General features: G+C 36.1%; 2 long non-coding RNA genes across 2 annotated transcripts; one reads left to right on the forward strand and one right to left on the reverse strand.

Moving 5' to 3' along the window:
• LOC138128578 (uncharacterized) lies at positions 1-1747 on the reverse strand. The gene is made up of 3 exons (XR_011158784.1): positions 1211-1747; positions 1068-1161; positions 1-1018 (listed from the first exon to the last, which is right to left on the reverse strand). It is a non-coding gene; the product is annotated as an uncharacterized lncRNA (long non-coding RNA).
• LOC138128579 (uncharacterized) lies at positions 1595-7538 on the forward strand. The gene is made up of 2 exons (XR_011158785.1): positions 1595-1695; positions 1745-7538. It is a non-coding gene; the product is annotated as an uncharacterized lncRNA (long non-coding RNA).
• Positions 7539-9472: the final 1934 nt, after the last annotated feature.

Here is a 9472-nt window from a genome sequence, read left to right on the forward strand (position 1 = left end):
TGACCAAAAGTTGGCCACTGACAGCTCCGGGCTCTCAGGGGGTTTTTCGGGGCAGAGGGCGTGGGTTCGGATTTTTTAAAAAATGGGCGCCAGGCAGCTATTGTCTTGAGCTGGTTGTTGCTTGTCCAGCTGCCGGGACAAGTGCTCAGTTCTTACTCGTCGGAGGGAGTTTAAAAGCAAATTCGTTTTGAGTTTTTAATAAAATTGTTTTATTCGGTCACTCCAAAACGATAGACATTTGAGCTGGTTATGGTGATTTGGTACTGGCTCGCACGAATACGAAAATGGTTCGTTTGTAACTGTTAATTGAAAAATAGAAAATGTGGAACCAGTACTCTCAGAAGGCCTTAATATTTACTTGGTCGTAACCAGAAAAGCTTTTCTTCACAATTGACCGAATCTTAAATTAAAACAAGTGATTCTCCGACAAAATAAAAAGGTATTTGTTCCTTAATGAAAAACTTTCCGAACTTAAGAATCCTTTTGATCAAAAAACAAATGAATGAAACTAAATGAAATTCAAGGTTGATGTTGACGAAAATTAAAGAATTGATCCTGGTAAGAAAATTCAAATTCGGTAAGTTTCCGAAAATGTTGGTCTCAACAAAAATTCCTGAATTTGACAATGAAAATTGAAATTGAATGAAAAAAGGTTTTACATAAAAATCTTACTAATTGCAAAGTATTAATAAATTATGAACATACAAGAAAATAGCAAACTTGAGAAGCGGAAAATTCGAGGCGTTTCTAAATTTCACAATGCCGCAGTAAAAAATGGCGACTTATCTTTATGCCGGGTCTGTTGTCTCCTCGAATAGCGTCTTTTTGACTTGCGGTGTGACCTTGACGATATTCCTTTGTCCTTGGCGAAACGATACTCAAAGAAACGATGCGTGGTCCGACGACCTTAATGAACGGCTTGCGGTCTGGCGATGACCACTCTACAGAACGATATTCCCAAAAAAAGCGATCGCCTCTGCGAACGATAACTGGTCCGGCTGACCCTAAAGAACAACCCCTAACGAATTGTCGTTAGTGTTGCGAAACTCGGAAGATTCGGTAATTACCTTTCCGCTGAAAGGGGTTGCTTCACGATAATTCGAAGGAGGACTTTCCGGTTCTCCTTCGTGGTACGGTGCGGTAATCTGGCTCGAACTACCCCTAATAGACGAAAATTAGTGAAGTGAATTCGCTAATGAACGATAATTACCTCTTTCTCGCTAGATGACGAGGGGTTTCTCGACCACGGCAAAATGGTAAACGGTAGCGGAACGGTAATTTTTCGGGCTCCCCGACGGCCCCGAAGGCTGGCAGCGCCGGACGATAAGCGCCATGGCGTTCGGCAATCCACCCACAGGGATGATTGCGGATCCCGAACGCCACGCACGTGATTCGCAGCTCGCGACTTGCGGCACCTGCCGCCCGCTCGGCGGTCGCCGACCGAGTCCTTTAATTTCCGCTCGCGATCGGTTTTTTTGGCTACCCCCGCCTCTAGGAGATCAACCCGAAAGATCTGGACCTTATTCCGTTGGGCGATAAGGCGTCCCGGTAATTGCACGGACCGCGCATCTTGATGACAACTTCCGGCGATCCTACACTTGCGCGCTAAATGACAGATGGTCGAACATGGCGCCGGTTTGTTTACGTTGGACATCACCGATCCGAGAATCCAGATGTTGAAGCGGTAATGTGTCGGTGAGTCCACGCGTAACACACGATAGATGTTGAAGGCTATTTCCCGCAGGATCTCAAAAGGATGAACACACCAGGATGAAGGAAGAAGGTTGGGGAAAAGAAGAGAAGAAGATAACTGTCCGGCAAGCCACGGGAACAAAAGGGAATCGGAACTAACTTTGCCGTACGGTTACCCGAGCTGAGAAGAAGAAGAAGAAGGATTGAAGGAAAAGGAAAGGAGAAAGAAGAAAAAAAGCGAACGATAAATAGATAGGCCGCAGCTAGACAGCCTAGAGGCGTGAGGCCACCTCAGCCTAAAATTTAGGGGCTAACATGTGTTATGCCAGCCGCCCCAAAACTGGCTGGCACAAAGACTCTACATTGAAAAAACTCTCAAAAATGAAACCGCAAAAGAAACAAAAGAAAACCGAAAGTGAAACTGAAAGCGAAACTGAAAGAAAACTGAAAGTGAACCGATCAACAAAAAAATTAACCCTGACCCGATAAACTCAAAATGATTTGACTGACGGCACAAACAAACTGAATTATTTCGAAATGAGCGTCCCGAAAAAGGTTACGGCAGGGTGGGCGCGTCGCGACGTCATGTGCCGTGCGTTGTGTTGCTTGTTCCTGATCTTCGAACAGCGATCTTATTGTCCCGCGAGCATAAGTAGGACCTCTTGGCCTCCTACCCCGGCCAAGACGAATAGTGGCAAATTGACCTGCTACAACGTCTCCCTCATCATTTCGCACCCAACCGTGTTGGGTTCTTACAATTTTATAAGACATTGTTAAATCAACGTTAAATTAAAATTATTTAATACTTTTGCACATTGCTCATAAGTCATAACCTCGCGTTTGCTTGGCGCTGAAATGCTGTCAATATGTGTTCGTGACTAGGACTGTAATGAGGTGCTGGTATTTGTTATTTTGTGTAAATTGTTCGAAGGACCTGATGATTAAAACTCAGTGTTTTAATTTTAACAATATATATTCCAACAACAATGAAAGTGGACCGAACTGTCCGGTGGTTAATACAGAAGTCTCTCTTTGAATGTTTGTCTAGCGAGGTAAGCTACCTGGAGGGAAGTGCCCACCCTTGACGGACCAAACTACCTGCAGATGCACGAACAACATGCATTTTTAACCCCCCACTTCCGAAGTGAGTTTTTCTCACTTATCTGATGCTGGCGCTTAGGTAGTGCATCAGCGGCAAGGGGGGAGGTAAAAAAACTCAGATCACTTCATTTGAGAAATGTAAAAGGAACGAGTTTAAAAGCGAACGACAGTCAACTGAGTGGAGAATAACTGAGATTTGGTGTAAAAGGAAAGCTACACATGAAAAACGGATTGCGGAGCGAATAATCCACCTATTCAATGTGCGTAAAATGCTTTTTTCTACTAGAGTTTGGAAAATTTCAACATTGTAATACTAATTTGAGTTAGGAAAAGTGAAAAATTCCCTACTAAGGGCGGAAATAATATTTCAACACTAAAAGTTCAATTTTGGTCGTTTCCTGGGATACGTAACGTAAAAACTGGTATTTATAATTGAGACAAAAGCTTAAACGCCTTCACAATTTTTCATTAATAAATTGTTTCTCTATGGTAACGAAAGCAGAACAATTTTGATTTCGCTTTTTAATTTAGAAATAACACAAGCCTGCACTGATTTCGATGTTTGCATAAAATTGACAGTTTTTGAACAATTTCGACCCCCTGATTACGAAAATGATTTTGGTTTTGCGCTATCATGTCTAGTTTTTTCACAAATCGTTTTTTCTTAAAATTGAAATGTTCACCTAGAATGAATGAATTATTTCAAAATTTCGATATTGTAATATCGGACAACAATATGGATATTCGAAATTTCCTTATTTTATTTGCGAGTGGGACTGCCGGGCACGAGACAAGCACTGGACTCAAAAGAAGTGGCCTTTAAGAACTAGACTTGTACCGGGAAGCAATAATAAAAAATAATTTAGTTGTATCCTAAAAAAGTAGTATAAGGTACCACCAATGCATATCAAATTTTGTTTGATGAAGCAATTTGTAAAGCCTCTTGATAAAAATAGACAATGTTTCAAGTATTAATGTACTAAGTTACCAGATCTCTCCAATGCCAAATGAAAAGAGGTTAGGACCTCAAATAAGATCTTTGTACAAAGGTAATGATTTTCAAAATTCCATGAATGTTGTTGAAAGGAATGCCTGGACGGCATTTAAGAACGTCATAGAAAAATTGCTTGGAAATCACAAAGATGAAGACTACGAAAATATTGTAAGAATCATGTTTAAAAATTTTTACATCTTGGGATGTAAAATGAGTTTGAAAGTGAATTTCTCTTTTCGCACTTAAATCTTTTTCCTAAAAATCTTGGTGCTGTCAGCGAGGAACAAGGGGAACGCCTTGACCAAGATATAAAACAAATGGAGAGGTGATATCAAGGAAGATGGAGCGTATCAATGATGGTAGACTTTTGCTGGACATTACAGCGCGATGTACCCAAAAAAAAAAAAATACAGCAGGCAATCAATTAAAAGAAGTTTCCTCACAAAGCGTTAAATATGCCATTCTCATAAGGAATAAAAAATGTAGTTAGATTATTAACCAAGAATTATTATAAACATCTTATTTTCCTAAATAAATTGCTTAATTTTTTTTTGTTAATTGTGAAAAAACCTGACGTGATACAAAAAAATGAATTGTATTTTTGTAATCAGGGCTCCAATGTTATACAAAATCAGTTATCAAAATCAAAACATCGATTAAAAAGTTTTGTTTTGCAGGCCTGTGTAATTAATAGTATATTAAAAATATCCAAATTTTATGTATTTTCCAAACTCCAGTAGAAAAAATCATGTGTGCAATTCGTAGGAAAAGTGTTTTTTTCGTACTCGACGCGTTTTTAATCTCGACTTCGTCTCGATTAAAAATCCCGCATCTCGTACGGAAAAAAATCACTTTTCCTAACTTATTGCACAAATAGCTATTCCATACATGCGCAGTTGTCAGGAGTGTTGCCTATGTGACTTTAACCACTTCCAGAAGTTAGTAACATTTTTGGTGCAATTTTTAGTAATATTTAACGTTTCAAGGTTTGAAGCAAGCAAGTTTGACTTTGTCGATCCTCTATATTTTTCTTTACAACCAGGTACACAGTAATTCGTAACCATGATAGCACTTTAAAGAATTAACTAATATTTTCTCTTGTTTTAACCTCAATAACCGATATTCAGCTGCGAATGAGTGTTATGACTGTTTGTAGCTTTAGCCACTTCTAAGCAGTGGCAGCGCGCGATATACAAAAAAAGGTTAATGACGCTTTCCATACCCACTCCTGCGCAATCGTCTGTCTTATTTTAACATTGGGAATTTTATTTCTTCTATCTTTTTTCCACTCATTGCCTTCTTCCCTTGAATAGGTGGATTGACGTGTAAAAATGTTATAATTTTGTATATGCCATTCACGATGTTTTGGCATAAGGGGAGGCCATGGAAAAAGTGCATTTAAGTTGGCAGTAAAGCTGTCTGTTGAATTAGGTTATTTTTTTTCTAAGTTTGAGGTTATAAACTGCGTCATTGTCTAGTGCATTGTTGTCAGTTTTACTAGTTAGCAATATAAAATACTCACACATTTTTAATCCAATTTAACAAAACAGGAAACTGACTTGAACAGCTACAGAATAGTAGGGACCGGGACCGAAAGATGAAGTGGCTCCTGTTAATTTATGCACCACTTAGATAACCCACCTATACAGTGTCTTAACTAACCAGTTAGTAACTTCTCAATGAATTTTTCATTTTAACCAAAACATTCCTAGAACTAGATTGTATAAAATCTTGTACCTACTTATTAAGCCTTACTTTATTCCAATCTTTCTGCAAAATATTTACACCCATCGTCTATGACAAAAAAGAACAAAACTATTCAACTTCTATAATTTCATTAGAAAATTCTAAATCATCATTACCTGCATCAAAATCCCAATCAAATTCCGAGTCAGATTCTCCTAATAAAATTATTAAAGGAAGAATGTTTTCAAATGAAAGATTTCACATTAATTTTGCCCAATCTTTCGAAATAAATTCTTTACAATATCTACAAAAATGTTGGCAAATTTCAGGAGTACATTTCAAAATAGACTCAAGCCATAAATTCACAACTTTATCGCGAAGTTGTAATAGGTCTTACAAAACCCCTGTCCTATTTCAATTGGGTCGTTGATTCACTATCCGTGCTACATATTTATCTTGTACTCACCTACGATTTAATTTATACACAAAAAAAAACTTGACTTCATTGTAACTTACTGAAAAAATGTTCTGCAGTCTAATACAAACACCATCAATACGTTTTAAAGTCGGTTAATTATGATTACGGTAAATTCGGCAACATATTACTTTCATTTTGATAGGTCCGCATGTCAGGCACTTTAGTGACAGTAGAGATGACAGAAATCAAACATGTATCCAACGTTAAAAAAGAAAATCATAGCCTCCCCTTATGCCAAAACATCGTGAATGGTATATATAATTAATTTATTAACAAGTTGTCACTTTGTAGCTCAAGTAATGACAAGATTTATCGATATGAAACTGTAATTCTGAAACAAAGGCTGTCTACTTTTAAAAGCCACGTTCGAATGTCGCCTTCAACATTTGAAGCTATTTTACAACAAATTGCTATTTGTCCAGAAGTAAGAAAGAAAGACCAAAATATGCATGGCGGTAGAAGGCAAATTAATATAGAAAAAACCTTATTAATTGTTTTCTGGACATTGGCTACACCAGATTCATATAGATCTGTGGCAGATAGGTTTAATGTGGCTGAATCCTCAGTGTACAATTATTTAAATTCTATTATAAAAGCCATAAATAACAATATAAGCAAAATATACAGTGAGGTGCAAAAGTATGGAATAAATTCCTTAAAAATTAAACAAAATTTTTTTCAAAAAAATCTTTGGACATGTCAATTTTAGTTTATAAAAATATATCTTTCTTTTTGGTAAATTGACTCCACAAACCACCAGATAAAAAAACTCGTCCTTCGGACGCGTTTTTTTTGTTGGGTGGTTTATGTCGTCAATTTACCAAGCAACCAAATTATCGTAAAAAAATTCAATTTTATCCGGACAAAAAAAAACCTCTCGTGTAATTACAGTCGATAATTTAATTCATGTATAAAAAATCCCATAAGCCGCGATGCATTTGTCACTTTGACAACGGATAAAGTTAGCCCTAACTTTGCATCTGGAACTTCCATGGCAAACTTTTTCGAACCTGATTATTGTTTGTTGTTATGATAACGAACCAACAATCTTAAACATTGACACAGCTTGTAATAAATTGAAGTGCAAAATGGCCAGTTCAATTTTTCATAATTACCTACCTATTATTATTCATTAAATTATCTCATCGAATTACGCTCGAGGTTTTTTCGTCCAGGATAAAATTTCATTTTTTAAACTTCAATTTGGTTTCTTTTTGGTAAATTGACTCCACAAACCACCAGATAAAAAAAACTCGTCCTTCGGACTCGTTTTTTTATCGGGTGGTTTGTGTCGTCAATTTACCAAGCAACCAAATTATCGTAAAAAAATTAAATTTTATCCGGACAAAAAAAAACCTCTCGTGTAATTACAGTCGATAATTTAATTCATGTATAAAAAATCCCATAAGCCGCGATGCATTTGTCACTTTGACATCGGATAAAGTTAGCCCTAACTTTGCATCTGGATAAAATGTGCTTAAACTTCCATGGCAAACTTTTTCGAACCTGATTATTGTTTGTTGTTATGATAACGAACCAACAATCTTAAACATTGACACAGCTTGTAATAAATTGACGTGCAAAATGGCCAATTCAATTTTTCATAATTACCTACCTATCATTATTCATTAAATTATCTCATCGAATTACGCTCGAGGTTTTTTTCGTCCAGGATAAAATTTCATTTTTTAAACTCTAATTTGGTTTCTTTTTGGTAAATTGACTCCACAAACCACCAGATAAAAAAACTCGTCCTACGGACTCGTTTTTTTATCGGGTGGTTTGTGTCGTCAATTTACCAAGCAACCAAATTATCGTAAAAAAATTCAATTTTATCCGGACAAAAAAAGACCTCTCGTGTAATTACAGTCGACAATTTAATTCATGTATAAAAAATCTCATAAGGCGCTGTGATTTTGTCACTTTGACAGCGGATAAAAGTTTGCCCTAACTTTTATCCGGCAGAAACACTCAGGTAGCTTATACCTTTAGTTGCTAGGCATCTAATACCTTTAATACCAAATAAAAAAATTAAATTTGTATTGTTCATTGATTAAATTGTCTCTGCGAATTAACTCGAGGTTTCATTTAGTCAGGAAACATATTTATTTGCAACTCAAACTAATTGCTTGACAATTAGACGAGAAAAATTGGCACGATAAAAGCACGACGACCGTAGGCTAAGCAATACGTTTTCGTTGCAAAAAATATTTATCCGACTAAATGAAACCTCTTGTGTAATTCTAATTAGAGTCGACAATATAATTCATGTATCACGTGATCACGAATGATCCAATCAACACGCGTAAAGTCCTTAGTTGCATGCCTATCACAGCGATAATAAAAAACAAAAAAATTATTATCTTATTTACTTTCGTCGTTACGATTTTGATTGAAATAAATTTGTTAGTTTGACAAATAAATGAATAATTTTGTATTTCATTAATTATATTGTCTCATCGAAAATAATACGTGGTATGATTAGTCATCCATGATATTAAATTCGTGAAATTGAAGCTGGAGATTTCACGACTCCGAAGGACGAGGAACAAACATTTCATGGAACCACTCCTTAAATATGAATACAGACTTCGAGTTTCTGTAGTGCACAGGAAGTTGAAAATTATTAAAGCTTCGTGGCTTTTTCGCTTTTCCTATAACTAACGGTGTCAGTTTATGTAGTCCGGTGGCATTAGTACATGCTAAAAATGTTACTCGTTCTTTAGCTGTTTTTCTACCAGGAGCAGTTTTTTCTGCATTGGATACAAAAGTTTTTCCAGACAATAGCTTCCAATACAATCCAGTTTCATCTGCATTGTATAATTGATTGTCATCTAAACCAAGCACCTTAATTTTACTGGACAGTTTTTGTAAAAAAGGAGAAACAAGTTCCGGTTGTGAAGATAACTTTTCACCACTTATTGATAAAAATCGTATTCCAAACCTTTTTTTAAATTTTTGCATCCATCCCGAACTAGCAGCAAATGTATGTTGATTTTCTTGCAATTTTTGATGAAAATATTTGGCTTTTTCTTTTAATATAACACCACTTACAGGTGCATGTCTTTCCCGTTGCTGTAGAAACCATTTATACAATGATATTTCCATCTTGGGAAATTCGGAAGTTATAAGCGATTTTCTTTTTCCTGGTCTGGAAAATGTTAGGGCAACTGCTGACATAATTTTTGCTTCTTTTTTCTTGAAAGCACACACAGTGGACTTTGCAACCCCGTATTTTTTCGATAAAAATGTTACACCGAATTCTTTACGCACATCCGACAAAAGCTGGGCTTTTTTTCTAATGTTAAATAATTTGGTTTTTTATTAGACACCATTATATCTGTGGCGGTCGTGAAAAAGTAGGTAAGTCAAATAATTTCAAAAATGAGTTAACGATGTTTACACCTTAATAATAAATCATGGAATTAAATAATTCAGATTTTCACAGTTAAAAATTTACTTATATTGAAAGCAAGTACAGGTAGAAAAGAAGTTTCTATTTAATTACAGGATTTTAAGAA

This window comes from Tenebrio molitor, chromosome 4 (genome assembly GCF_963966145.1).
Source record: "Tenebrio molitor chromosome 4, icTenMoli1.1, whole genome shotgun sequence".
In the NCBI taxonomy this organism is placed as follows: domain Eukaryota; kingdom Metazoa; phylum Arthropoda; class Insecta; order Coleoptera; family Tenebrionidae; genus Tenebrio; species Tenebrio molitor.